This window comes from Somniosus microcephalus, chromosome 27, assembly GCF_052327205.1.
Source record: "Somniosus microcephalus isolate GS21.2 chromosome 27, FLI_Smic_1.0, whole genome shotgun sequence".
Lineage (NCBI taxonomy): Eukaryota > Metazoa > Chordata > Chondrichthyes > Squaliformes > Somniosidae > Somniosus > Somniosus microcephalus.
Window position 1 is genome coordinate 18,707,279 of NC_141013.1, and position 27,730 is coordinate 18,735,008.

Consider the following 27,730-nt stretch of genomic DNA (forward strand, 5'->3'; position numbering starts at 1 on the left):
TTACGTCAGATTATCTCACTTTAATCTACCAGATAAATACCTTAACTTCCATGATCTCTCTCATTTTATTGGCATTTATACGAATTATCCTTTAAATATTGTTGCAATTAGTTTTGTTAAACAAATTCTAAGTTCTATTCAGCATTATAATATGTTTTTCTTAGCAATTTAATGATTTGACCTTCAGTTGCAGCCTGTAGCTGTTTGTTATCAAAACTTAGTGAAAACTGCTATTGACTGTCCTTTGCAACTGCATTTTGTACAAGTCTTAGCTTTTTAGTTACCCAGGAGTAATTATGGGTAATATTATTTGGTCAATGGCTACACTTGAATTTATATGTATATGATTCTCATCTACTAAATATCTCTAAATATCAGCCTTTCCTACACTATCTACAACTTAAATATATTGGGCCAGAAATTAGGAGCGGGTGCTTGCCGCGCGTGCAAGCCCCCGATGTGCACTCACCCGGCGCGCCGACATCTGAAGCCTGGGCCTGCTTGGAATTCCTGTCACTGGCCCGGTTCAGATGTCGGCGCGATGTGCTTGCCTGATCCAGCGGCATAGTTAGTGCGATGTGCCGGCTCGGATCAGGTGAGCACTCTGCAGCCAATCAGGGGAGGGGAAACTTCATTCATGAGTTTGATAGTAAAGACTGTCAAACTCATGAAAAGTACGGGCGCCCAAAAGACTAGTTTAACTTTAAATAAAATTTAAAAAAACATCCTAATAATTAAATAAACTATAAATAACTTTAAAAAACTATTTTAAACAATTAATAAAATTTTTGAAAAAAATAATTTTTTAAGAAATCGGGTCTAAAAATAAACTTACCTTACTGTAAAGTCCTTAAAAACAATGAAGCTGTGGAAAAAATTTAATAATTTTAAATAATAGACCACTTACCTTCAAGAATCCACTCCTTATGCCTCCTTTTTATATGTGTAAAAAGTTCAGGCCCTTGCACACGGGCAAACCTGACAAAAAGAAGGAAGTTCAACGCGTGCGCGCAGAGTCCTGCGCGAACGCGTTGGACCTCTGAACCCCTTGGAGCAAATGCCGGTTTCCCGCGCATGCGCTGTGCATGCTGAAATCCAGCACTTCCAACGGGCCCACGCGTGAGTACCCCGTCCGTACTCACGCGTTGGGACCGGAATTACTGGCCCATTCAATGACCCAGCCTCCACAGCTCTCTGGGGAAGAGAATTCCAAAGATTCACGACCCTCTGAGAGAGGAAATTCCTCCTCATCTCAGTTTTAAATGGGTGCCCCCTTATACTGAAATTATGCCCCCTAGTTCTAGATTCCCCCACGAGGGGAAACATCCTCTCTGCATCTACCCTGTCAAGCCCCTTCAGAATCTTATATGTTTCAATAAGATCCCCTCTCATTCTTCTAAACTCCAATGAGTATAGACCCAACTTGCTCAACCTTTCTTCACAAGACCACCCCTTCATCTCCAGAATCAACCTAGTGAACCTTCTCTGAACTGTCTCCAATGCAAGTATATCCTTCCTTAAATAAGGAGACCAAAACTGTATGCAGTAGTGCAGGTGTGGTCTCACCAACATCCTGTACAGTTGTAACAGGACTTCCCTACTTTTATAATCCATTCCCTTTGCAATAAATGCCAACATTCCATTTGCCTTCCTAATTACTTGCTGTACCTGCATGCTAACTTTTTGTGATTCATGTACAAGGACCCCCAGATCCCTCTGTTCCTCAGCATTTTGTAATCTCTCCCCATTTAAATAATAACTTGCATTTTTACTTTTCCTACCAAAATGGATAACCTCACATTTTCCCACATTATACGCCATCTGCCAGATTTTTGCCCACTCACTTAACCTATTTATATCCCTTTGGAGATTCTTTGCGTCATCCACACAATTTGCTTTCCCACCTATCTTTGTATCATCAGCAAATTTGGCTACATTACACTCAGTCCCTTCATCCAAGTCATTAATATAGATTGTAAATAGTTGAGGTCCCAGCACTGATCCCTGCGGCACCCCACTAGTTATAGTTTGCCAATGTGAAAATGACCCATTTATCCCGACTCTCTGTTTTCTGTTAGTTAGTCAATCCTCTATCCATGCTAATATATTACCCCCAACCCCGTGAGCTCTTATCTTGTGCAGTAACCTTTTATGTGGCACCTTATCGAATGCCTTCTGGAAATCCAAATATACGACATCTACTGGCTCCCCTTTATCCACCCTGCTCGTTACATCCTCAAAGAACTCCAGCAAATTTGTCAAATTTGAACGGAGTGAATCTGATTACAACCATTGCTCATCATTGTGAATTAAAGCATTTTGATGATTTGTATCACGCCTCATCTCATTAATTATTTACTTGATCTGCCTTCAGAGAACTTGAAGTAGTACCTTAATGATTCAGCCCAATGGCAAGGTTAAAAGCATCAAGGTGCTGGTTGGGACTGTGCTGCATAGTCCACAACCAGACCATTACCAAGGCACACATTGCTTTTGCATTACCAAGGCTGTTCACTGCCACTTCCATAATATGTCTCCATCTCTACCTCACCCCCCACCCCCAACACCACTGCAGAAACCCCTATGTTCTGCCTTTGAAATCTCCAGGATTGATATTTCCAACACCCACCTTACCAAGTCTGCTAAGCTTCATCCTACATAAACTGGACCTCATCAAGAACTCCATGCCAGCATCCTGTCCTTTACAAAGTTTAGCTCACCAATTTCTCTTGCCCTTGCTGACCTTTGTAGGCTCCCCATCTGTCAGCATATCTACTTCAAAATCCTCAGGTACAAATCCCTCCTTGATCTTGCTTTACCCAATCACTGCAACCTCCTCTAGCCCTATAACTTGTGCTCCAGAACTAGCCGGGCCTCCAGCCAAGCTGTTCCAGTAAAGCTACAACATTGGCATCTATCCGACAATGTGGAAAACTGCCCAGGTATGTCCGGTCTACAACAAGCAGGACAAATCCAACCCGGTCAATTACCACCCCATCAGTCTACTCTCAAAAGTGATGGAAGGTGTCATCGACAGTGCTATCAAGCGGCACTTACTCACCAAAAACATGCTCACTGATGCCCAGTTTGGGTTCCGCCAAGACCACTCAGCTCCCGACCTCATTACAGCCTTGGTCCAAACATGGACAAAGCAGCTGAATTCCAGAGGTGAGGTGAGAGTGACTGCCCTTAACATCAAGACAGCATTTGATTGAGTGTGGCATCAAGGAGCCCTAGTAAAACTGAAGTCAATGGGAATCGGGGGGGAAAACGCTCCACTGGTTGGAGTCATACCTAACACAAAGGAAGATGGTTGTGGTGGTTGAAGGTCAATCATCACAGCCCCAGGATATCGCTGCAGGAGTTCCTCAGGGCAGTGTCCTAGGCCCAACCATCTTCAGCTGCTTCATCAATGACCTTCCCTCCAACATAAGGTCAGAAATGGGGATGCTTGCTGATGACTGCACAGTGTTCAGCGCCATTCACAACTCCTCAGATAATGAAGCAGTCCATGCTCGCATGCAACAAGACCTGGACGACGTTCAGGCTTGGGCTGATAAGTGGCAGGTAACATTCGTGCCACGGAAGTGCCAGGCAATGACTATCTCCAACAAGTGAGAGTCTAACCACCTCCCCTTGACATTCAACGACATTACCATCGCCGAATCCCCCACCATCAACATCCTGGGGGCCACCATTGATCAGAAACTTAACTGGACCAGCCACATAAATACTGTGGCAACAAGAGCAGGTCAGAGGCTAGGTATTATGCGGCGAGTGTCTCACCTCCTGACTCCCCAAAGCCTTTCCACCATCTACAAGGCACAAGTAAGGAGTGTGATGGAATATTCCCCACTTGCCTGGATGAATGCAGATCCAACAACACTCGAGAAGCTCGATACCGTCCAAGACAAAGCAGCCCTACTTGATTGGCACCCCATCCACCACCTTAAACATTCACTCCCTCCATCACCAGCGTACCATGGCTGCAGTGTGTACCATCTAAAAGATGCACTGCAGCAACTCGCCAAGGCTTCTTCGGCAGCACCTCCCAAACCCGCAACCTCATCCACCTAGAAGGACAAGGGCAGCAGGCGCATGGGAACACCACCACCTCCAAGTTCCCCTCCAAGTCACACACCATCCTGACTTGGAAGTATATTGGCCGATCCTTCATCGTCGCTGGGTCAAAATCCTGGAACTCACTCCCTAACAGCACTGTGGGAGTACCATCACCACACGGACTGCAGCAGTTCAAGAAGGCGGCTCACCACAACCTTCTCAAGGGCAATTAGGGATGGGCAATAAATGCTCGCCTTGCCAGCGACGCCCACATCCTATAAACAAATTTAAAAAACTTTGTTCACAGCATCCACGCTTCCAATTTGATCCACTCTTACAACTTGCTCTACTGTGGGGTCCCTCTCCCTCTGCTCTTTTGCTGGTGGCAAAACCTTAGGCCAATTTATCATCATAATCTCAGATTCTCTCGCTAAAGTCCTCTATCTTGCAAATTTCTTCCTAACTTCAAAAGAACCCATAAAATCTACCTCTACAACTGTGCCTTTGGCCACCTACCCCTGCCCAGGACTGACCTCCAAGTGAATGTCCTGGGAAGTTTTGCTATGTTAAAGGCACTATATTAACGTAAGTTGTTGGTTATTGTTGTGAAAGCATTGACTCCTTGCTGAGGTTCAGTTCTACAGACACTTGAGCACCTTCCCATGCCTCGCTCAAGTTGCCATTGTTCATGTGTAAGCCTGGTTCATGAGTACCAGCAGGTTCTATGGGCACAGAGCCATCCCAGGCACACTCGCTCCTGCCCTGATCCGACATTCACACCTGCACACTTCCAACAGTGATCGCTGGATATTGATCAGGAGTAGAAAGGGTGGCGGAAGCAGACTTAATAGTAACTTTCAAAAGGGAATTGGATATATATTTGAAAAGGAAGTAAAACAGCAGCCAGAGTGGGGGCAATTGGATAACTCTTTCAAAGAGCCGACACAGGCACGATGGACTCCTGCTGTGCTCGATGATTCGATGAACAATGGCTGATTTTCCCCTCCCTAACATCTAGTGGAGTATTACTGCACTGCCTAATTAAGCTCAGCTAACTGAGCACGGATCTTCCTGATTTGCATGGTCCTCTGCTCACTGACATACCCAGCTGAGCCCCTGAGGGAGTTTTTCTGGGACAAGCTTAAACAAAACCCTTCTAAGATGGAGGTATATCATTCGAGGACTTTTCATCAAATTGACAGAAAAAAAACTCGTATTTATTGACAGGTTATCATGTCTCCGAGAAAAGTCTCAAAGCACTTAATGTACATTGAATTACTTTGAAGTGTAGTGCGTGTTGTTATGTAGGCATGTATCATCATTAATTCTTAACTAAGATGCTTAATTCAGGTTATTGGAAAAATCAAAAATTTTGGCACAAAAATGCCTGAATTATCCAAAGATTGTGTTAAAAAAATAAACTGTACATTACATTTTACTGAACCAAACCAATTTAACAAAAATTATATATTTAAGCAGCAGCTGTTTTCTCCATATTCTGGGACTGGGGTCAGTGCCAGGAACTGTGGTTGTATGTTGCAGCCATACTCTTACCTCATCTGATGTCTTGGTACTGGGTTGTACAGTGAGGGAGCCCTAACCTAAAACAGATTTTTGCTTGATTACAAAAGCACTGTGCACACACTGAAATCAAATGTTCCTTTCAGTAATTATCAAATCAAATTATTCTTGGCATCATGATACCAACAGAACTCATGTTAGTATAGAGCTTATGTAAAATGGTATTCTGTGATGCATGGATTGGTTCAGTGGGTGATTTATGTGTTTCATTATATATTGTAACCAAGTTAGTTGATTGATTAGAAACACTTTTAGGCAATCTTTAAATAATGTGTATATCTTATTTTTTCCTCAAAGAGCCTGCATTTCTAAACACTTGACAGAATTATGTAGGAATTCCCTGTGGTAATCACTGATACTCCTCGTTGCCACATCGCTGTATTTAAAGTTTTTGCCAATGACTGATTCTCTTCATTGGCAAAAACTTTAAATACAGCGATGTGGCAATGACTAATTCTCTTCATTGGCAAAAACTTTAAATACAGTGATGTGCCTTGCAAAGATCACTTATGAGGCCACATTTTGAATATTGTGGGAAGAGCATTGACACAATGGAGAGGCTTCAGACAAGAATAGCAAGGATGATTCATAAGTTATGAAGTGAGGCTCACAGAGTTGAACTTGCTTGGATTGGGCAAGATTTCAAGCATACATGACACAGATTTTTATAGTGTTGAGTAGAACGGATAATAAGATACAAACAGGCTATTTAACCTGGATTACATACAGCGCAGAAACAGGCCAGTCAGTCCAATAGGTCCACGCCGGTGGTTATGCTCCACACGTGCCTACTGTAAGAGAAGAACGAGCAAAACTTTTTACTTGATCTAAAAGTTGTTAATTAATGGTTGTCATGAACTGTCCTCACAAAAGTGTGTTACAGGATCTGCATCTATACTATCTTGCTGAAATTTACCCCCTCACGGATCAGTGGATTTGTGGAACTGATTCAAAGTAGGAGGAGTTAATGGTGTGTCAGTTAACAACTTTTAGAAGAAGCTGGATAAATATCTGATTAAAATTGGGATTGATATTATAAGGATATAAATGCAGATAGAGATGATCAAATGCCCTGCAGAACAAGTTGGTTCCGAATGTGTTGGGACCATGAAAATGTCACGCCGATGAAGGTAACTGATCAAGAATAATAACGTAGGATATAAGGTTGCATAGATTTGTGGGTGTTTTTGTTCAATTTTGCTTGGAGAGGCTCCTATAACCTTTCCTAAGGTGATTAGATGGATTGGGTAGAGCTGTAATGGAACAGATCTGTGGTTGCTTTGCAATATTTCCATGTTTTTGCATGCTGGGTCTAACTGGTGTGTTGCCAGTCTGTGAATTGTTTTTCTGCATATCCTTTTAGATAAACTTACAAGTAAATTTCAATTTTGCTGCATTGCAATAGGAGATGGAAGAAATTTAATGAAAATCTACAAAGTATTAAAACTATGGATATTGTGTCTGTATGTTTTCACTGTACCAAAAGAGACATTGGATATTGCTAAGTCTTAAAATCTGTTTTCCTAATGATTGTGCTAAATTTTCAGAAACACTTTGCACATAGTCAGAGTTGGGTGCTACATGAAGTTACATTTACACCCTTTTGAAATTATTTTTTTAATTTGTTTTTTTTGCAAGGCCAGCATTTATTGCCCATCCCTAATTGCCCTTGAGAAGGTGGTGGTGAGCCGCCTTCTTGAACCGCTGCAGTCCGTGTGGTGAAGCTACTCCCACAGTGCTGTTAGGGAGGGAGTTCCAGGATTTTGACCCAGCAACGATGAAGGAATGGCGATATACTTCTAAGTCAGGATGGTGTGTGACTTGGAGGGGAACTTGGAGGTGGTGGTGTTCCCATGTGCCTGCTGCCCTTGTCCTTCTAGGTGGAAGAGGTCGCGGGTTTGGGAGGTGCTGCCGAAGAAGTCTTGGCGAGTTGCTGCAGTGCATCTTGTAGATGGTACACACTGCAGCCATGGTATGCTGGTGGTGGAGGGAGTGAATGTTTAAGGTGGTGGATGGAATGCCAATCAACCGGGCTGATTTGTCCTGGATGGTGTCGAGTTTCTTGAGTGTTGTTGCAGCATTCATCCAGGCAAGTGGAGAGTATTCCATCACACTCCTTACTTGTGCCTTGTAGATGGTGGAAAAGCTTTGGGGAGTCAGGAGGTGAGACACTCGCCACAGAATACCCAGCCAATGACCTGCTCTTGGACTAATGGCCCTGCCTATGGTCCATCTGGTCATCTGGGGACAATCTTCAGAGGTCTTAAGTAGTGGTGGTAGGTAGATAGGTTCAGGATATAACATCACCACTGCTCGCACATTTATTGGAGCTGCTTGTGGCGACTTTCAGCCACTTGTCTTCTGCATTGAGCAAGTGATCCCATCCACTGTCAGCAAGAGGGCATAGAACATCTTAGCATCATGGACACTTACTAAAGGAGACATGGACAATCTGTTTGCTTTCATCCATTTCTTGCAGCGGGCTCTCTCTGCCCTCTGAACTGTAAAACTCTGTTTACCTCTTGTGTGAAGGAAGATCTGGCTTCCTGCCAACAGTTAGTAGCAGACAATCCCCTGTGATATATTCTGTTAAAAACAAATCTACTGTCATAAGCCTGATTGGTTAGGTACACAATAAAACCCCCCTGCTGAACATTGCAGCAGTTTTCATTTCACACTGATTAGCAAATACAGTAATTGTATTACTAATTTATGAAAGGTATCACTAATCTAGTTAGAAAAGCTAATGCAAATCATTAAAACATGGACAAATTACAACTCTATACTATTGTATTTTTTTGCATACTTATCTTCCAAAAGATTTCTACTGTTCCCATAAGTAAACTTATATGATAATATAGTTAGAGCTGAGGATGGTCAGTGACTGGCCAGTATGGGGCAGTGTCGGGAACTCGATGCCTTTACTCATTGTATATTCCCATAAAATATATTCACAACATTGATTTAGTATGTAAGCTGCTACCAATAAACAAAAATGCATACAATTACAACAACAACAACTTCCATTTATATAGCGCCTTTAACATAGTAAAATGCCCCAAGGCACTTCACAGGAGTGTAATCAGACAATAATTGGCACCGAGGCAAAGAAGGAGACATTAGGGCAGCTTGGTCAAAGAGGTAGGTTTTAAAGAGCGTCTTAAAGGAGGAGAGAGAGGTAGAGACAGGGAGAGGGTTAGGGAGGGAATTCCAGAACTTAGGGGCGAGACAACTGAAGGCACGAACGCCAATGGTGGAGCGACGAAAGTGGGGGATGCACAAGACGTCAGAATTAGAGGAAAAGCAGAGGTCGCGGAGGGTTGCGGGGCTGGAGGATGTTACAGAGATAGGGAGGGGTGAGGCCATGGAATGACTTGAAGACGAGAATGAGAATTTTAAAATCGAGGCGTTGGTGGACCATGAGTAAGCACAGGGGTAATGGGTGAACGAGACTTGGTGCGAGTTAGGATATGGGCAGTGACATTTACATTTTGAGAATCTGGCAGAATAAGTCAGTATAGTTTTACTCTTGTGGGACATAATTTGAAGTTATGGTACTTTGTAGATCTGTGAAGAATATGTGCTTTGTGGTACAAAAATAGTATTCATATGAAATTAGCTTATCCATTAGTTTAACCAGTTATTAATATTTCCATTAAAATGCTGGATAAAGGAAGTTCATACAAATCCATTGTGTGGTACATAAGGAGCTCTGTCAATTCTAAATCATAAGAAAGCCTCTATATTTTAAATATCAACTTATGAGGTGTGGCTAGTCACATTTATTTTACTGCAGGCCTAATGGTCAGTCCAAATCTGCAGTAAAACAAACTCAAAATAACTAGCCACACCTCACAACAAATAGAGTGCACTGTGATCTTCCAATAAGCTGTCCGTTGCACCCAAGACCCCACTGGTAGCGCGTAGTCTTGAAAAATGTCGCCCCTGGTGTCACTGAGTTGAGGCAGAATCCACATTGTTCATATATGGCCAGAAATTGCGTTGTAGGGAAATCTGTTTCACAGATGTCACGGGCTAAAGATTGCTGCAATGAGATTCCTTGGCCCCAGTGTGTTACCGCTCTTTAATTGCAATACCATTAACACTAAGCTCACCAGAAGCACTTCCTGATCGTCTGCATAGTTTTCAATCTATTTAATCTGGCAGATTGTTAACTGGCCGTTTGTTTGCCTGGAGAAATTTCTGGGTGACCAGCTTTATGTCTTGAGCCTCCTACTGTAACAGTAACAGCTGTATTTGTTTCTGTGAAACACTTTTTGATTTCCTTTGTCTCAGTCTGAATTCAAAGCAAAAAAACAGGTGGCGGGCTTCAGATATTTTTCTGAGGGGATAGGGTTCTGATATCTTTTGAAGTCTATTTTGATGGACAGTCTGTAACCAGGAGCTATCCTTTAGGAGCACAAGTGCGCCAGTCTTCGGAGTTCACCAGTTCTACTGAGTTCATTGAAAGAGAGGCGGGAAAGTTTGTGGTGGACAGGTGCCACTGGACCAGGTTTAGTATTACTAAGGAAATTAGCAAAGTGTTGTAACTTCCATTATTCTTGTATATTCAAGGAAGCGCAAATTAAAAATTCTGTAATCTAGTGAAATCTGCTATATTGATTTTCCACTACAATCTACCTTTTACTTTTAATAAATTACTTCTTAATTTTATAGCCTGAGTTGTGTGGTCTGAGTGTTGATTCTTCTGCTATCCAACAACTAGGAGAACATGAGAGGGTAGAAATATATTCAATGAGCCAATTGCAGTTGCAAGGGTTTCTGTTCATGCCCTGAGCATGTTAGATGTCAGACCTGGCTCAGTGGTAAAACACTCACCTCTTAGTCAGAGGGTTGTGCATTCAATCCCTACTCCAATGACTTCAGCACATAATCTAGGCTGATACTGTACTGTCTTTGGATCTTGGGATCTTTTACATCCACCTGAAAGGCCAGTCTGCCCTTTCAGGTGGATGTAAAAGATCCCATGGCACTATGAAGAGTGGGAGAGTTCTCCTTATTTCCTGGCCAACATCTATCCCTCAACCAACATCACTAAAACAGATTATCTGGTCCTTTATTTCATCGCTGTTTGTGGGACCTTGCTGTGCGTAAATTGGTTGCCACATTTCCCTACATTACAACAATTGACTATACTTCAAAATTTGATTGTTAAATGCTTTGGGATGTCCTGTGGTCATGAAACGCGTGTTTAAACTCATGGGGGGAGACGGCTTATTTATAGGAGGGAGCCTTGGTGCTGAGCATGAGAGAATTATCTAAATGAAGCCCAGAAAATGTAAGCTTGTAATCTAAATTTCGCACAGCAAAATTTCAAAGGCTATATTAAAATGACACGGACTGGATTTCTTTCTGGATGATACTTGCCTTTTATCAGGTTCTAAAGTTTTAATTATGTTAAAGTTAGTCACAATAGATAGCAGCTGTGTTGCACACTCTAAATTAATGTTTAATTATTTTTCACTGGTAATATTTCATGAAAGGTACTGGATAGGAAATGTGAAACAGATTTGTGGTACTCTAGGAATGAGATCTTTTAAGTCATCACAAAGAAACATCACCTTTTCAGTTTTCCAGCCACTGTGAAATACTGTGGTTTATTATAATTTTTTTTAACAATAAATATTTGCATGGAACATATATTGTAATATTTGCTCTAATTTGAATTCCTGTTGAGCCAACATACAATTCCACCTATGGTGGGTGGCAGTGTTGAACTAATGGCAACTCGCTACCTAATTAGCACCAGTATAAAATGCTTATCTTCTTCTAAGTTATGACATCAATACCACCAGCAGTGTTTCCAGCCAGCTAGAGTCTGGCAGAACTGCCATTGTATTCATGCACCTTGTGCGTATCAGGAGTAGAAGAAAAAAATGAGAGTGAAACAGAGAAAAGAACATTTTAAAGAAGTGGCCATGGAACTTTTGGTGATGAAGAATTTCAGAAGCACAAGATAAAAGCTCACGGGGTTGGGGGTAATATATTAGCATGGATGGATAGAGGATTGGCTAACTAACAGAAAACAGAGAATCAGGATAAATGGGCCATTTTCCAGTTGGCAAACGGTAACTAGTGGGATGCCACAGGGATCAGTGCTGGGGCCTCAACTATTTACAATCTATATTGATGAAGGGATCGAGTGTAATGTAGCCAAATTTGCTGATGATACAAAGATAGGTGGGAAAGCAAGTTGTGAAGAGGACACAAAGAATCTGCAAAGGGATATAGACAGGCTAAGTGAGTGGGCAAACATTTGCCAGATGGAGTATAATGTGGGAAAGTGTAAGGTTATCCACTTTGGTAAGAAAAATAAAAAAGCAAATGATTATTTAAATGGAGAGAGATTACAAAATGCTGCAGTACAGATGGACCTGGGGGTCCTTGTGCATGAAACACAAAAGGTTAGCATGCAGGTACAGCAAGTAATCAGGAAGGCAAATGGAATGTTGGCCTTTATTGCAAGGGGGTTGGAGTATAAAAACAGGGAAGTCCTGCTACAACTGTACAGGGTATTGGTGAGACCACACCTGGAGTACTGCGTACAGTTTTGGTCTCCTTATTTAAGGAGGAATATACTTGCATTGGAGGCAGTTCAGAGACGATTCACGAGGTTGATTACTGAGAGGAAGGCGTTGACTTATGAGGAAAGGTTGAGCAGGTTGGGCCTATACTCATTGGAGTTTAGAAGAATGAGAGGTGATCTTATTGAAACATATAAGATACTGAGGGGGGCTCGACAGGGTAGATACGGAGAGGATGTTTCCCCTCATGGGGGAATCTAGAACTAGGGGGTATAGTTTCAGAATAAGGGGTCGCCCATTTAAAACTGAGGTGAGGAGGAATTTCTTCTCTCAGGGGGTCGTAAATCTGTGGAATTCTCTACCCCAGAGAGCTGTGGAGGCTGGGTCATTGAATATATTTAAGGTGGAGGTAGACAGATTTTTGAACAATAAGGGAGTGAAGGGATATGGGGAGCGGGCAGGGAAATGGAGCTGAGCCCAAGATCAGATCAGCCATGATCTCATTAAATGGAGGAGCAGGCTCGAGGGGCCGAATGGGCGACCCCTGCTCCTATTTCTTATGTAACAACCAATATATTTGGATTGATCAGCCTCTCCCATTCCTCAAGAATGACAAAAGGTTCTGGCAAAAATCGCCTCGTGTGTGTAAAAGAAGTCAAGAAAGGCTCCCAGAATTGACTCAATTATGTTGAAAGACAATGGAATACAGAGTGCCCCTGGAGGTAGGAGCCATGCCTCACCATGATCCAGATAAATTAACATTTTGGAGGGAGGAACTAATGGGCGGAGTATGGCTCTTCCTCCAGACATAATCCAGGAGACAATATCGTTCAAAATTGATTCTTTCGCAATCATAATAGAGTCTACTGCAGTTAGAGGGAATAGTGGAATCCTATCTAGGAAAACCGACCCAGAATACTGCTGTTTCAGTCAGCCAATCCTTTGGAGTCCCACTCCCTTTCATACCCGACCACACCTGATGCCCTTTGGGTTTCATGGAGCAGTATGGGAGGGAAACTTAGTAACATGTCAAATGGCTGGGTTCCTTGAACTCGGGAAGAGAAAGTAAGCCGTTTAAGGTAACTGACAAAACAAAAATCTTTTATTATGACTTCAAGCGCTACACACACAGAAAATAAAATAGTGAATCAAGGGACTGATGACCAGGATAGGCTGTCAAGTGTCATTCATTCTGGCCACTTTAAAAACACATTTCCGAGCCAGCTATAGGAATTGGGAGTAGCGATGCCAGATAAACCAGACAGTGGCAGCATCTGAGACACAACCACAGGGGACTGGCGGGAGGAACATTAGGGATAATTCAGGAATTGGGAACAGGAGGTAAAGGGAAGCATAACTCATGCCAAAAATATTTGTGGAAGAGGATATTTCTTCCTCCTTTCCCCAGTAGTTGAATTTATAGACAACAGCTGGGGTTTTCTGCTTCTGCTATCACAAGCCACAATTTTCCACCCATTAAAGGAAAATAGAAAACCTCAGCCAACACTTCTGTTGTTTAAACCTCATTTTCTTTTGGTACGATGGCATTTTCTATCTTTTGAATGAACTGTGAGTTCTAGAATATTTACAACAAACATAGAGAATATTACCAGTTGAGCCTGTTGGCAATGGGAATGGTAGCATAGCAGTTATGTTACTGGACTAGTAATCCAGAGACCTGGACTAATAATCCGGAGATGTGAGTCAAACGGCAGCTGTGGAATTTAAATTCAGTTAATTAAATAAATCTGGAATAAAAAGCTAGTAGCAGTAATGGTGACCATGTAACTACCGGATTGTCATAAAAACCCATCTGGTTCACTAATATCCTATAGGGAAGGAAATCTGCCATCCTTACCCAGTCTGGCCTATATGTGACTCCAGACCCACAGCAATGTGGTTGACTCTTAAATGCCGTCTGAAATGGCCCAGCAAGCCACTCAGTTATAACAAACCGCTACAATAAGAAGAATAAAACCCAGACTGCGACGGTTCAAGAAGGCGGCTCACCACCACCTTCTCAACTGCAATTAGGGATGGGCAATAAATGCTGGCCTTGCCAGCGACGCCCACATCCCAGGAACAATTTTTTTTAAACTGTATTCGCTGCTCACAATGCGGTCTCCTCTACATTGGGGAGACCAAACGCAGATTGGGTGACCGCTTTGTGGAACACCTCCGTTCAGTCCGTAAGGGTGACCCCGAGCTTCCGGTCGCCTGTCATTTTAATTCACCGCTCCATTCCCACTCGGACCTCACCGTCCGCGGCCTCTTGCATTGTTCCACGGAAGCTCAATGTAAACTCGAGGAACAGCACCTCATCTTCCGATTAGGCACTTTGCAGCCTTCCGGACTCAATATCGAGTTCAACAATTTCAGATCATAACCTCGGCCCCTATTACGTTTTTACTTATATATTTTTTTCCCCACCCCTTTGTTTTGGGTTTTCCCTCCCCCCCCCTTCCTCTTTTTTTTACATGGCAGCTGTCTCTCATTCTGCCAGTACATTTCACACCTAATCTGAGCTGTCTTTTGTCTCTTTACTAGTCCTATCACCATCTTGTCTCGTTTTGAATACCTCTTAATGTCTATTCACTTCTTTTGTTCCCTCCCCAGCCCTCCTTTCGATCTATTTCATTTCCTTTCCAGTTTTGAAAAAGGGTTTCGACCCGAAACGTCAACTCTAATTTCTCTCCACGGATGTTGCCTGGCCTGCTGAGTTTCTCCAGCATTTTCTGTTGTTATTTTGGATTTCCAGCATCTGCAGTATTTTGCTATCGTAAAAAAAACTGTTGTTGTAGAAAACATTACCAGTTGTTCAGACCAAGAATTAATTATTTGTTTGCCACAACAATAGAATATTCGAATTAATTATTAGCCTGAATACTATTTGTTGTGGTAAACAGATAAGATCTTCCTGAGTGTAGCTGGTTCACAATACTTATTTATATATGCTCTCTTCACTGAATGCTGAAAAGGCTCTTTGCTGCACTAATATAATCACCACAGAAGGTTTCTAGAGCGATGAAAACATTAGTTATAAGGCTGAAGGCTAAAAGCGCTGTGGAACTGAGCTGCAACTTTTGAAAATGAAGGCTTGTTTTTCCCTTTGCAGGCTTCCTGAATGGAGCTCTGTACCAGACCGATTTTGCTACAAGCAAGTGTCCACAGACATCATATTCGAGAGTCCAAAGCCACCTCTGGCTCCTAATGACCAAATAAGCACAGACTGAGTGTACTCTACCCACTGCACCGCGCGTCCTGGTGAAGTGAATAACACCGACTCATCTACCATCACTCACTTCAATTTCAAACTTTTGTCATCAGACTACCAGAGAAACCCCAGAAGTCTACACCTGATGGCAAATTTCATCAGAAAGCTTCATCTGCAAACATTTGAAATAGTGAAGAATCCCAAAATGTTGAATTATCACACTTTTTTCCCCCATATTTTTGATTTGATTTTCACAAGCCAGGCAGTGTTATTTGAAATCAAATAGTTTTGCATGTAATAATAATCATAATCATAATCAACTTTATTGTCATTGTTAGTGCACAAGTGCAGTACAACGAAATGTAGGCTTGCGGCTCCCGAGAGTGTACATTTAGATTAAGACATTTAAACATTCAACATACATTTGGCTTGTAATACATTAACATAAACATAACCATAATAAAGTGCATTGGCAGATGTGCAGGCTTTAGAGTTTATTTGTGGAGTTCAGTAGGATGACAGCCCTGGGAAAGAAGCTGTTCCTAAATCTGGTCGTATGGGTGCGAATGCATCTGTAGCGTCTCCCAGATGGCAGGAGGGCGAACAGACTGTGGCTGGGGTGGGTAGGGTCTTTGATGATGGACCGTGACCTCCGTAAACAGCGTTTCTGGTATATGTGCTCTATGGTCGATAGTTGTTGTTTTGTGCTTTTGTAAAGAAATGAAATGAAAATGCCTTTCAGTATTTGGCGAGATTAATGCTTTGATCACTTGATAGTAGTTTTCATCAGTGGAGTGAGTAGACTTTGAGCAGTACAGCAAGACCTTTCCCTTAGGCAAGGAAACAGGTGTGAGGTGTGAGTATTTATGTGATTTTTATTAACTGCCAATTGTTCAACTCCCACAATGGCTGCTCTGCTCTCACCTTGCTTTCACTGGCGATGTTCAGCAAGCCTGGGAATCCAGTGGACAGCCAGTAAAAGCTGCAACATCAGGTTAAAAAGGCTGTTAACAGTCTCTAAACAAACTCTAAACTGCTTTAATTAGGTCACCCGCCTTTCCCAAGCGGGTCCCTGGCGTGCTGACTAACGTGCCTGAGTTAAAGCCGGCTTCCTGACTCGCTGTCAATTTCAGCGCTTTCAACTGCCCGCAAACCCGCACTCTTCAAAATATAAATTCAGCCAATTGTGTCCAATTCTGGGCACCACACTTTGGGAAGGACGTGAAGGCTTTGGGGAGAGGGTACTGAAGAGATTTAATAGGGATGAGGGATTACAGTTACATGGGTAAATTGGGGAAGCTGGGCTGGTTCTCCTTAGAGCAGAGAAGGCTAAGAGGAGATTTGACAGAGGTGTTTAAAATCATGAAGGGTTTAGACAGAGTAAATAAGGAGAAACTGTTTCCAATGGCTGATGGGTCGATACCAGAGGGAACAGATTCAAGGGGCTAGATTTTCTCAGCCTCGAGGAGGTGGGTATGGAAGCGGGAATGCCAGGAAAGTGGCAGAATTTGGGGGCAGGTGGCAAACCCACCCCCAACCCGCCTCCGTGCCCTCTTGCCAGGAGGCGGGAAGCCGTCCCGCCCTGGGTCCCATCTCCTTGGAGGCGGGAAGGGATTAAAACCTATTAACTGCCTGTTAACATGTAGTTAACAGGCAGAAAATAGGATTCTCCCCATTTTTCGTGCTGAAGTGTGGGCTTCCCGACCTGGGGGAGCCCCGCCGGGGTGTAGGAGGTGAGTAGGAGGTCTGCGGGGGTCGGAGGGGTCTGAAAGTGCGGTGTAGAGGTGAGTGATGGGTGCAAGTGTGGAGTGGTAAGTATATGAGGTGAGTGTAAAGTGTTAGAAAAGGTTAACTTACCTTTGTTCCTACCTACAGCCTTTAGCCGCTATGGAGCCGGAGTCCCCGACATCTCCATTGTAGAGATCACAGACTGGCTGTTGGATCCTCTGAACCAACAGCCAGCTGATTTCTGCAAAGTAGAAAGGTTTGATGAGTCCTGAACACAAAGACTCATCAAACTACACAGAATGTCAGTGTTTGACAGCTTCACAGAGCTGTCAAACAATGACATTTCTTCTTTCAAAAGTTCTTGACAGATGACACATCATACGTTGACGTGCTCTGTCACTGACTTCCCCCTAATTGGCCTGCTGAGCCTGCCGGGCGGGCTTAACAAGGTCAATCAGGGGAAAAGCCCATTGGTTGGCCAGAAGCTGATGGAGGCAGGACTGAAACCCGGCAAGCAGCAGTCCCGCCTCCAACACGTCTCCATTCATAAAATCCAGCCCAAGGTGATTGGCAAAAGAACCAGAGGCGACATGGAAAAACTTTTTTACATAACAAGTGGTTAGGATTTTGAATGCACTGCCTGAAAGGGTCATGGATACAGATTCAATAGTAGCCTTCAAAAGGGAATTGGAGAAATATTTGAAGGAGAAAAAATAGCAGGGATATGAGGAAAGAGAGGGAGAGTGGGACTAACTGGATTGCTCTTCGAAAGAGCCGGCGCAGACTCAATGGGCCGAATGGTCTCATTCTGTGCTATACTATTCTATGATTCTATTCTATGGATGTTTTTGTGAGATTTCTAAGTCCATTCTTGGTTCACATTTGTAGTTTGCAGAAAATGTGTTGTAACACAGAGGGCGGGGGGGGTTTCTGGGGGGTCAGCAGGCGGGATTGGTGGTGGGTTGGGTGGGAAAGTGTTTTTTTTTTTTTACAGCGGGTCAGGACCCCATTGTCAACCCGCTACCACACGCCTTTACCAAATGTCAGGTCTGTCAGCGCTGAGCAGACCCAACACGCAGTGGCAGCGGAGGCAATTCAGGTCATTATAACCTTGTTAACAGAGGATTAACAACAATTTTGAGCTCACCTTTAGAATTTACCAGCTCGCCAATGGGGTCCACGCTGCTCAGGGATCACCTCTGTTAAATTGGGTGGGAGTTGAATGACCATGGAATCATTTCATTACTTGATAGCTTGAAATGTGCTATAAAAGCACCCATCTCACAGCTGATCACAGAAGCTGTTGCTTACTGCATTTGGAAGACAGATTGAGCTTTATGCAGGTTGCAAGTGCTTGGAGCAAACTCTTTATCCAGTGTTACCTCATCAGAACAACCTCACTCACCATTGACAGATCGCTTCTGTCATCTCAACCTCACCTGCCATCAATTCCATCAGCATGGGTACGGTTTATACTCTCTCACCTTGGTCCTCAGAATTTGACCATGATCAGCCGCAGCACCAACATCACCAAGCACACCAGCTGCACCAACAACAACACCAACCTTCTCCGCAATCACCTGGTGCTGCACAGGACAGCAGGCATCAGCACCCGACCACATTGCTGCCTGGAACGCCAGGGATGGCCTCATCATGGCCAGATTTACTTCACTTGTTGCTGCCAACAACATAAAGCATCCCTACAATGCCCAAGCCATTCCTTTCAAACTCATCAGCATTGCGAGGGGTAATGTTATGTCTCACCATTCACTGCAACTCACTAGGCCACTTCCAAAGGTGCACACAAATCTGTCCAAGAACAGAAAGTGTTGAAAATAAAGATTTCAATGTTTGACAGCACATTAACTGAAACTTCACATGAACATTGGCTAAAACACACAAGTGCCTACCCTTGTGTGTTGTTAGTTGGTATGATTGGACTAGGATGAGGGTGAGTGTGAGGGGTGGCTAGTAAGATGGGGAAGTGATAATGTAGATAGAGAGGGATGGGTGGAGGTGCAAGGTAAGTTGGTGTGAGTAAGGATATGCAGGAGTAGGGTAGGAAAGGCAGAGTGATGGGGATGTGATGAGTGGCACAGCAGGATGAGTTTGAGTGTGGCTTTGCAGTAACATTTCGTGAGCTACTGAGATCATTAAAAGGTTTGCGCCACTGCAGCCTGGTCCTCCTGACGACATCCCTGATTGTGCCCTCCTGTGCAATGTGCAACCAGTTGACATTGGTCTCCTGGTGAGGTCTCTTCTGCCCATTGGAAGGGAAGAGAACCTTTCTGTGTGCTGTGAATCCCTCCATAAACATATGGAGGAAGTCATGGGAGAGCCTGGGTGCAGTCGTGCACCCCTGTGCAGTGATTGTCAGTGTTTGCAGCATCTCAATGCTGTAGGACACTGACAGCACAAATGTCAAAGTAAATTTGCACGTGGTCCCTTTAAAGAAACCGGCTGATGACGTGTCATCAAATGGCGTCATCAGACCTGATTCCTTCAATTGACCGGGAAACTCGCTGGGTGGGCTTAACAAGCCCAATCAGGGGAAAGTCACGTTGGAGTCCGAGATCGAGCCAGGAGTGGGCCGGGCCCGCCACCGACCTTGCCCACCATGGACCCGCCCAGGTAGGGGAAATCGTGGCCAGTAAGTCTGAACAGAGCCAGGACAAAATCAACTGCAGTGGGATAAAAATTAGGAAATTAGAGGTTAAAAGGCAAGTGAGATGGATAGATTTATGGGGGGGGCGGGGAGAGACAAAGTGGAACCTATAGAGCAACAGTCATGATCGGATTAATTTAGTACAATATGTCTTCATGTTATAATACAAACTAATGAACACACTATACTTCCCCCTATCAGTGGGTTGTCTTGCTTGACTTAAACTACTGTACTGCATCCTAACCTTCTAAGCCTGGTGTAAGCTTGCCCTTCCTGTTTTCTGTTTTAAAACCCGAGTTGCTACCTGTGTCTCTGTTTTTCATTTCACCATGTTCACAACATGAGGGCAGGGCATATGCGAATTAACCCTCGCTGAGTACCCGGGACCAGGGAGCTCCCAACACAATGGGTGTGAGGTGTTTATTGATTACTGTGACAGGCTGACAAATTGTTTATTGTTTGCAGTCTTTGGGGAAAGAAATTCAAAATGTAGCTCATGAGCATTCTAACCACCTCTCATCTCAGTACCTTTTTTTAAAACTTGTATTAATGTACTTTGCTTCAAAACACAACCGTTAAATATAACATTTTCAGATCTTTTCTGCGGAAAAATGGGCAAAATATCCTGAAACATGATTGTAGGGTTCATCTCTTCGAAGGGAATGGGCTTGTTGAGCTTGCTGGCCTATTCCTGATTCTATTCCTATTGCTAAAAACTCCTGTGTTCTTCTAATGATGTGGAAGCTTGAAAAGAATTCAACACGAGTGACATCTAAGTATTTACATAGAAACATAGAAGATAGTAGCAGGAGTAGGTCATTCGGCCCCTCGAGCCTGCTTCGCCATTCAATGCGATCATGGCTGATCATCCAAATTCAGTACCCTGTCCCTGCTTTCTCCCCATATCCCTTGATCCCTTTAGCCTTAAGAAATATATCTAACTCCTTCTTGAATATATTTAATGAATTGGCCTCAACTGCCTTCTGTGGCAGAGAATTCCACAGGTTCACCACTCTCTGGGTGAAGAAATTCCTCCTCATCTCAGTCCTAAATGGCTTATCCCTTATCTTTAGACTGTGACCCCTGGTTCTGGACTCCCCCGCCATCGGGAACATCCTTCCTGCATCTAGTCTGTCTAGTCCTGTTAGAATTTTATAAGTTTCAATGAGATCCCCTCTCATTCTTCTAAACTCCAGCGAGTATAAGCCCAATCGACCCAATCTCTCCTCATATGTCATTCCTGCCATCCCAGGTATCAGTCTGGTGAATCTTCGCTGCACTCCCTCCATGGCAAGAACATCCTTCCTCAGATAAGGCGACCAAAACTGCACACAATACTCAAGGTGTGGTCTCACCAAGGCCCTGTACAACTGCAGCAAGACATCCTTGTTCCTGTACTCAAACCCTCTCGCTACGAAGGCCTACATACCATTGGCCTTCTTAACCGCCTGCTGCACCTGCATGCTTACCTTCAGCGACTGGTGATAAATTCCAATCTAATTTTGCCTTAATAATCTGTTCAAAATAAATTACAAGGTCATAGAATCATAGAGCTCATTTGGCCCATCATAACTGCGCCGGCTCTTTGAAGGAGCTACCCACTTAGTCCCACTCCCGCTCTCTTTCCCCACAGCCCTGCAAATGTTTCCCCTTCAAGTATTTAGCCAATTCCATTTTGAAAGTTATTATTGAACCTATTTCCACCAATCTTTCTGGCAGTACATTCCAGATCATAACAGCTCGCTGTGTAAAAGAAAATCATCTCATCTTTCCTCTGGTTCTTTTGAAGAAAATAAACAAAGAAGCCAAATTATAGAAAATTGCATAGAAGCTGAGAAGTTGAAGGTGTTATTGGGACTACCGGTCCTCTGCAAACAGCCAATAATAATTTGCCATCAAAGCACTGGAACTGGATTTCTTGCATCAGGACAAAAAATCTTGCTGCTACAGATTTGAATCTTGTTGTCATCCATGCTACATTTAATACAAACTTTGGTTCAATGATTGCTCATCCCTCATATCACTCTCCACTGGTGTCTCCTTAAGGGAATGATCCATGCTGAATGTTAAGAGCAACTGTCTACTTTAAAGCAATTGTGTGCAGACAGCAGCTGAGATTCCTATTTTCACCGACCAAAGAGTGATTATGTGGCTTGCCAGGTAATAAAGTTCATCAGAAAGCATGGGTTTAAATTACAACTGAAATACAAAATAAGGGTGAAATGACTGTACTCTCCTTATGGCTCAAGTCTAAAGTGTTTCCATTATGTTGTAATACATGTTGATCATAATAGCGTTTTGTAAATTCGACTTTTGTTGATGCAGCAACATTGGCAATTTATTACAATGGATATTCAACTTCCATGTAATTTTCTATAATTTGACTTATTTATCTGATATCCTTGTAGTGTAATTTACTTTGAACCAGCATGTTCAAATTATCAAGGCAATGCTGGATTGGAATTTATAAATCATTTAATTCTCAACCTTGCTGAATTCTTTCGAGCACAAGTGAGTTGAGGGTAGGAGATATTGGCCGTGAATTTAATCGCAATAAGGGGGCGGGTTTGGAGGCGGGTCCGCTGTCAAAATCGAAACGATTGACAGCGGGTAGGAAACCCGCTGTCAACCCGCCTCCATGCGAGTCTCCCAGGTGTCGGGTCTGTCAGTGGAGAACTGACCCGACACCAAGCGGCGGGGGATACAATTCACCTACTTAAATGGCTTGTTAAGAGCCAATTTAAGAGTATTTTGAGGCTTACTTGCAATTTTACCTTCTCCCCAACAGGTTACCCGCTGTTCAGGGAACACGCCAGCTCAACCTGGTGTGCTTTGAGTCTGCTCTGATGTTTGTGAAAAGCTGACAGCTGCAGAAGTTGTGTCAAGGATGCTATGTTGCAGATGGTGAGTTTCAGACCGCAGAAAATGTTGGTTACTGCATTTTTAATACATATAGAGATTTCTTTAGCTTACAAGTATTTAGATTCAACTGTATGTCCAGTGCCACCTCATTGGGAGATCCTCTCTCACCAGTGACAGATCGCTTCTGTCATCTCACCTGCAGCTGCCATCTATTCCAGCAGCATCGGAGCCATTGAAACAATCAGACCTTGGTCCTCCGAATCCTTCCACGATCAGCCCCAACACCAACATCACCAACCTTCGCCGCCATCACCTGATGCTGCACTGAACAGAGTACATCAGTCCCTGACAACATTGCCGCCCGGGAGGCCAGCGATGGCATCACCATGGCCAGACTTTCTTCACTTGATGCTGTAAACCCTGGCTGCCACATGATGCACCAGGTTGACACCATCCCACACCAGCACCATGAAGCATCCCTTTAATGTCCAAGCCATTCCATGCACACTCATTACTATAGTGGGGGGGGGGGGGGGCGTGGAGGCGGGAGTTATGACTGAACAATCACTGGAACTCAGTAAGACATTTCTTAAGGTTCGCTCAGATCTGTCCAATAAGGGGCACCATTTTGAAAAAATAGATTTCACTGTATGACAACACATTACCAGAAACTTCACATGGACATTGGCTAAACCTCTCAAGTGCCTACCCTTGTGTGTTGTTAGTTGGTATGCTTGCTGTAGGATGAGGGTGAGTGTGAGGGGTGGCTAGTGAGATGGGGAAGTGATAAAGTAGGTAGAGAGGTTTGGGTGGAGGTGCAAGGTAAGTTGGTGTCCTGGGGAGGTCTCTTCCACCCTTGGAAGGGAAGAGAACCTCCCTGCGTGCTTTGGCTCCCTCCATAAGCATATGGAGGAAGCCATTTCACCTTTGTGTAGTGATTATCAGTGTTTGCAGCACCTCAATGCTGTCAAACACTGGCAGAACCACTGTCAAAATCTATGTGGACGTGGTCCCTTTAAGGAAACCGGCTGCTGACGCGTCATCAAATGACATCATCAGACCCGCTTCCTGTTAATTGGCCGGTAAGCCCACAAGAAGGCCAATCAAGGTAAAATCACATCTGCAGAGCGGAGGCAGCTGGGGGCGGGACTGGAACCTGGAAACCAGCTGTCCCGCCTCCAGAATTAAATTTGTGGCCATTCTTGTTGCTGAAGAGTACTAATTAGATATGAAAGACCTGTCATTGAGAACTCAAACTTGGTTAGTAAACTTTCAGTGGCTCTCAGTGCTCACTGAAAGGAATGATGAGTGTAGAGAAATGATAGTCATGATATGGCCAGAGGGCTCATTTTAGCCCAATTTCCATTCACCAGCTACTCAGTTTGTCTCTGCGTCTCAATTCACAGCCCAGAACAGCTGGAATGTTGCAGGAGTTGGCATTCATGATGGATAGCGATACACAAAACAGTTCTTTAAAACAAAAGAAAAAAACTTATCAAAAAAAGCAACCACATCAAAATACTTCCTGGTAGATCTGTGAGAGGGTTTCTTTGAGCAAGTCACCACTTATGATTGTGACCCTCAACAAAAAGCTAAGAATATCCCTGATTTTGAAGATGGCACAGCATACACTGATGATATTGCCATTTTCTGTTGGATAAACACCTCATCCACATTATTGACATAATAATAAGCAAAGCAGAATTGACTGTTAAGGCCGAAAAGTGCAACACTGACTTGGCTGAGGTAATGGCCCAGAACTTGGTGTCGGGGGCTTGCCGCGCGTGCAAGCCCCCGATGTGCACTTACCCGGCGCGCCGACATCTGAAACCTGGCCCGCAGTGGATTTCCTGTCAGTGGCCCGGTTCTGATGTCGGCGCGCTGTGCTAACCTGACCCAGCGGCGTAGTTAGTGCGATGTGCCAGCTGGGATCAGGTGAGCACTGTTCAGCCAATCAGGGGAGGGGAAACTTCATTCATAAGTTTGAGTGTAAGAACTGTCAAACTCATGAGAAGTACTGCACCCCAAAACACTACTTAAACTTTAAATAAAATTTTAAAAAACATCCCAATCATTAAATTAAGTATAAATAAGTTTAAAAAAATAATTTAAACAATAATTCTTTTTTTTGAAAAAATAAATTTTTAATAAAAAGGGCCTAAAACTAAACTTACCTTATTGCAGATTCTTTAAAATAATAAACCTGTGGGAAAAAAAAATCTAAATTGCACTAAAACACCACTTACCTGTAAAAATAAATACTTACGTGTGCTTTTTACAAGCGTAAAGACCGGAGGCCTTTACACATGCGCAAATCCCCCAAAACAGAGGAAATCCAAGACGCACACACTGCCCCCTACAGCGCACGCGCTAGCCTCTTCACCTCTTGGGTTAGAGGAGAGGAAATGCCGGTTTTCAGCGCATGCGCTGTGCTTGCTGAAAACCGGCATTTCCTCCGGCCAGACGCGTGAGTACCCCTTCCGTACTCACGCGTTTGGGGAGGAATTACTACCCCATTATACTTAATCACCATGTGCTTGGAGGTAAGCTGACCCAACCAGATGAAGATGGATATCATTGTGTACAGGGCCCACCCCATAAACAAAAAAATAGGTACAGGCATACCTCAGGTTGGCTGGCTATTATTGCAGGCTTATTGCCAACTAAGGCAATAAAGCTGTGTCATTAACCAGTTTGATACAGAAGGCAAATCCCAATCAAGTGATCTGGTCCACTGATGCAGAAAATACTTTAGCAAAGCTGAAAGAAGCCCTGCGTGCAGACCTTGCTAAATGGTCCAGGACATTGTGGACCTTTGACAATCCATACTGACCCATCAGACAGGGGCATTCGTGCAGACAAATGCCATCAGGAGGAACACCTAGCCATTTAACTGAGTTGCCACCAGAAGAAATGGCTTATTGAGCAATTGAAAAAGGTTTAAGCATTATCTGCATACTGCAGAAGCTACAAGCGGACTTACACGGGACTGCATTTACTGTCTATTCTGATCACAATCCCTTGTGCGCTTACATGGCAAGGATACAACATTGTAATCCAACATCATCATGGTTACCAAAACAAGAATGCCAAAGCTCCATCACAACACGAATAGATGCAGTTTAGGTCCGTGCGGGCTGTCTTGGCAGCTTTTGTCAGGATTGAATAGAAAAGGAGGGGGAAGTGATGTAATAAAAATCTTTTTTGTCTGAGATTTAGCTTCATATTGTCTTCTTTAATTCTGTCATGGTACAGAACAACAATATGCAATTATAAAGTGCCCTTAATGTAGAAAAACATTCCAAGGTGCTTAAAAACCAGCTTCGCTCACCAACATTATATCCTGGATTACCTTGATACAATTGTTACAAAGTGGGGCCAAGCCTCTCAATGCAGGACTAAAATCTTTTGGGATTTGTTCAAATTACGTGTTTGATTGGCTTTAACAGTTAGTTAAATTTGCTTGGTCCCAGTTACTGTTTTTGAAGCTATCTCTTTCATATCGGGGAAGTCTGTGGCCTTCGAATCGAGCTAATCAGGTAGCTAGTTACTGTAGTAAATGAGAAAAGGGCAAGAACTGTGTAAGAATATTATTTATATCATAGTTCAGCACAGCATTAGCAAACTATTTATGATTTTCTACGTAGATTAATGCCATTCTGTCAGCTACTGAAGACAAGGAGAATCACGTGAGATCACATGATACCACACGATAAAACAAGTGGCCGAAATAAACTGGAGACAGTTCTCTGTTCATTCCTATGAATTTGCCTAGATACCTAGGCAAGTGAAACACTATCTACAACATAGGGAGCGGGGGCTCACCCGGCATGGTAGTCTGAGACATGCCTGCTAACAATATCTAGAATAAAAAATGATTAAAGAAACCCTCAAAACATAACAAATCTATTCATAGATTCCTATGAATCGTGGGAATAAAATGGCTGTGATTTTTCACTTTATATTAATGAAATGATTTAGCATATCATTTTTTAAGATGGACAGTAACAAATGTGATCTTGCCAAATTTAGACAGGATGACAAATTTTGGTAGCAACATATTCTCAGCTGGTCCCTGACTAATGATGTGTTATCAGCACACTGTCAATATCATGTTTTGATCAGCATTAACGCTGCCTTTCGTAGTCCTAGAACTAGTGCAGTTAACTCAATCCTTTAAGTACTGAACTGCTGAAGTTGATTGAATTTGTTGATGTGTTTTTAATTTACTGTATGTTCTTGAGCTTTTTGCTATAAATGGGTTTGTGATCCAATCCACGGTAATATATAGTGGTAGGACAATGAAATGTAAAATGAAGCAAAAATGTAGATGACACATCACACATCATGGACACAGTCATGTTCTGAAACAACTGTCTACACATTTCAGATTCTGATGGTTTCGACCTCTAACTTAAGAAAGAAAAACTTGCATTTATATAGCGCCTTTCACGACCGCCGGATGTCTCAAAGCGCTTTACAGCCAATGAAGTACTTTTTGAAGTGTAGTCACTGTTGTAATGTGGGAAATGCAGCAGCCAATTGGCACACTGCAAGGTCCCACAGACAACAATGTAATAATGACCAGATAATCTGTTTTTGTTATGTTGGTTGAGGGATAAATATTGGCCAGGACACCGGGGATAACTCCCTTACTCTTCTTCAAAATAGTGCAATGGGATCTCTCATGTCCACCTGAGAGAGCAGACGGGGCCTCAGTTTAACGTCTCATCCGAAAGACGGCAGCTCCGACAGTGCGGCACTCCCTCAGCACTGCACTGGAGTGTCAGCCTAGCTTTATGTGCTCAAGTCCCTGGAGTGGGACTGTGAACCCACAACCTTCTGACTTAGAGGCGAGTGTGCTACCAACTGAGCCAAAGCTGACACTTAAGAGCAAACTATCTTTTTTAAACAATACTAGTTGAGGTTCCCATGCTGTTGCACGCAGGGAGTTGGTTCGAGCATAAGAGTTTCTTTGCTGTGCAGGTTCAAGAGCTCGGAGATGCATAACTGAGGTGGCATTGCCCCGCCTGCGACCGAACAGTTTAACTACTACGTGACAAGCTTACAAGG